General features: G+C 38.9%; 1 pseudogene; it reads right to left on the bottom strand.

Annotated features, from left to right (window-relative positions):
- Positions 1 to 271: 271 nt before the first annotated feature.
- LOC100591842 lies at positions 272 to 1,312 on the bottom strand (annotated as a pseudogene).
- Positions 1,313 to 4,134: the final 2,822 nt, after the last annotated feature.

The raw sequence follows: 4,134 nt of genomic DNA on the forward strand, positions 1-4,134 counted from the left end.
TCAATGCCATCCCCATCAAGCTACCAGTGACTTTCTTCACAGAATTGGAAAAAACTACTTTAAAGTTCATATGGAATAAAGTTTTTTTTCTACATGCATTTGAATTTCACAGCAAGAGTGGCAGAGAATACCTAAACACAGAAGAAGGCATTCATTCAAGACATCTAACTCCTTGATATAATGCATACAGTTCAAAATGATTACACTATCGTTACATCTAGGGCTTTCTGTAAGTACAAGATGGTGGTTATGGAAAGCACTGCCCCCAGTATCAACATCTAGAAAGCATCCACCACCCTCTATGTGTGTTCATTTTTTGTGTTTCTTCTTCATTTTTTTTTAAACTTTGCTGTTGCTAATTTTTAGCAAAATGGGTAAAAACAAAATTGTAATCACTGAACATGGCACTCTGACAATCAAGACACTTAAAACCTTAAATCTTCTGGGGCAAAGAAAGCACTGTGCAACATTTAGGACTCTAAATAACAAACAAGGTCGTCACAAATTTTCCTCGCTTAAAGACTCCCACAACTTTCCTGATCAGGTCATCATAGGAGATCTGACTTAAGTTTGTTTCAAAGCTAACATAAGTAGATTCTGGTTCTGTAGTGATGTGAATGATAAGTTTCATCTGATTTCATTCCATTCATCAAATACTCAAAAGGATTAAATATTGTGTCATCAGTAACAGAACCTGGCATCAGGTCACAAATTCCACCCTCATGAATGACATTCTTTGCAGTAACACCATCTTTCATGTAGAACCGGTCTGTAACTTCTGGGTCAAGTTCACTTCATCAGAATTTCCAGGGTTTGATCTGGCTGACTGATTACCCAACTACTAACAGTCAGAATTCATATATCCCATACAATATGCTGTTCCATTTGGGAAAACTGCATTAAGAAACTCTATGTCTTCCTGGAAATTCTGGTTAGGGTACCCTTGGTGAAAAGGCTTAATGAAATTCTTATGCGAATAAAAGAAGCTTTGAATAGAGTCAAACCCACTGTAATCCCCAGCAAGCTTCGACAGGTGAACCAGTGCTTTCAGCAAGAGGGTGGTACCACATGTCTTCAAAATGAAACATCTCTTGGAGACAAATATCTTACTCTCACTGAGTACATAAGCTTCCTGCTTGTCAGTTTTTGTCACACATATGATTGAACATTACACATCCTTCAAAAATATGTCCCACTCAGATCTTGGAATACTGCTAAGATCCCCACATCCTTCGTTTGTATCAGGCTGCTACCAGGAGAACCAAACCTTCAGCAGCTTCTTGGTCCCTTCAAAAAATTTTGCAGCTTCCATCACCATGAGACTAGCAAACAACCAATAGCCACAGAAAATCAACTAAATTAAAGCTTTTCTCCTGCTGCTGCCACTGCTGCTGCAGCTTGTTCTAACTGTGTTACTAAAGTTCAGGTTCCTTTCTTTGCTATAATTTTGTGATTGAAAGTTCAATGTGAGTCCATCAGAAATAAAGGCAGATACAGTTCAGTCTCTTGTATTCCACTGCTTCCCCATTAGAGAGAGTAGAGCGAGTGCCAGCTAATGTCACCAGTGAAAGCCTAAACCTCTTTTCTTTATAAATTACCCAGTCTCAAGTGTTTCTTTATGGCAATGCAAGAACAGCCTAATGCAGTATTACATAATAATAAAGGGTGCAATACAAGAAGATTTAACTATCCTAAATATATATGCACCCAACATTGAGCACCCATATTCATAAAACAAGTTCTTCTTGGCCTATGAAAAGACTTAGACAACCGCACAATCATAGCGGGTTCAACACTCCACTGACAGCGTTAGACAGATCACCAACGCAGAAAACTAACAGAGAAACTGGACTTAAACTCAACCCTTGACTAATTGGAACTAATGGATATCTACAGAACACTCCACTCAACAACCACAGAATATATATTCTTCTCATCTGCACACACGACATATTCTAAGATCAACCACATGTTCAGTCATAAAGCAAGTCTCAATAAATTTTAAAAAATAAAATTTTACCAAGCACACTCTCAGACCACAGTGCAATAAAAAACCAAACATCGCATGTTCTCACTCACAGGTGGGAATTGAACAATGAGAACTCATGGACACAGGAAGGGGAACATCACATTCCAGGGACTGTTGTGGGGTGGGGGGAGGGGGGAGGGACAGCATTAGGAGATATACCTAATGCTAAATGACGAGTTAATGGGTGCAGGAAATCAACATGGCACATGGATACATATGTAACAAACCTGCACATTGTGCACATGTACCCTAAAACCTAAAGTATAATAAAAAAAAAAGTAAAAAAAAAAATAGAAATCAATATAAAGCAGATTTCTAAAAACTACACAAATGCATGAAAATTAAACAACTTGCTCCTGAATGGCTCCTGAGTGAACATCAAAATTAAGGCAAAAAAATTCTTTGAAATTAATGAAAATAGGGACATAACTTACCAAAATCTCTGGGATGCCGCTAAAGCTATGTTAAAAGAAAGTGTTATAGCCCTAAACACCTTCATCAAGAAGTTAGGATGGGCCAGGTGCGGTGGCTCACGCCTGTAATCCCAGCACTTTGGGAGGCCGAGGTGGGCAGATCACTTGTGGTCAGGAATTGGAGACCAGCCTGACCAACATGGTGAAATCCAGTCTCTACTAAAAATACAAAAATTAGCCATGCGTGGTAGTGCACGCCTGTAATCCCAACTACCAGGGAGGCGGAGGCAGGAGAATTGCTTGAATCCAGTGGGTGGAGGTTGCAGTGAGCCGAGATGGTGCCACTGCCCTCCAGCTTGGGCAACAGAGCCAGACTCCATCTCAAAAAAAAAAAAAAAAGAAGAAGGAGAAGAAGAAGAAGCAGAAGGAGGAGGAGGAGGAGGAGGAGGAAAAGGAGAAGGAGAAGGAGTTAGAATGATCTTGTGTTAGGCTGCTCTTGCATTGCTATAAAGGAATACCTGAGACTGGGTAATTTATAAGAAAACAGGTCTAATTAGCTCACAGTTTTGCAGGCTGTATAAGAAGTATAGAACTGGCATCTGCTTCTGGGGAAGCCTCAGGAAACTTCCAATCTTGGTGGAAGGGAAAGGGGGAGCAGGCAAGTCACATGGTGGGAGTAGAAGCAAGAGATGGAGTGAGTGAGGAGGTGCTACATCTCAAGAGAACTCACTCACTATTGTGAGGACAGCACCAAGCCATGAGAGATCCATCCCCATTACCCAAACACCTCACACCAGGCCCTACCTCCAACATTGGAAATTACAATTCAACATGAGATTTGGTGAGGACACATGTTCAAACTATGTCAGATCTCAAATTAACAATCTAACTTTATACCTAAAGAACCGAAGACAAAAAAAGAACAAATAAACCCCAAAGCTAGCAGAAGAAAAGAAATAACTAAAATTAGAGAACTTAATGAAACGGAGATGCAAAAATCCATACAAAAAATCAATAAAACAAATAATTGGCTCTGAAAAAATAAATAAGATTGACAGACTGCTAGCTAGATTAATAAAGAAAAAAGAAAATTCACGTAAATACAATGAGAAATGACAAAGATGACATTACAACTGATCTCACAGAAATACACAAAATCCTCAGAGAATACTATGAACAACTCTATGTACTCAGATTAGAAAATCTAGAGGAAATGGATAAATTCCTGGAAACACACAGTCTTCCAAGGTTGAATCAGGAAGTTATTAAAACCCTAAATAGACCAATATCAAACTTGGAAATGGAATCAGTAATAAAAACCTATCAACCAATAAAAGCCCTGGACCAAATGGATTCACAGCCAAATTCTACCAGATATGTAAAGAAGAACTGGTATCAATACTACTGAAACTGTTCCAAAAAAATAGAAGAAGAGAGATATCTCCCTAACTTACTCTATGAAGTCAGCATCAGACTAATACCAAAATCTGGCAGACATGTTGAAGAAAGAAAACTTCAGGCCAACATCCTTGATGAAAACAGATGCAAAAATCTTCCACAAAACACTAGCAAACCAAATCCAGCAGCACATCAAAAAGTTAGTTCATCATGATTGATTAGGCTTTGTTCCTGGGATGCAAGGTTGGTTCAACATGCGCAAATCAATAAATGTGATTCACTGTGTAAATAGAG

The sequence above is a fragment of the Nomascus leucogenys genome, chromosome X, assembly GCF_006542625.1.
Source record: "Nomascus leucogenys isolate Asia chromosome X, Asia_NLE_v1, whole genome shotgun sequence".
In the NCBI taxonomy this organism is placed as follows: domain Eukaryota; kingdom Metazoa; phylum Chordata; class Mammalia; order Primates; family Hylobatidae; genus Nomascus; species Nomascus leucogenys.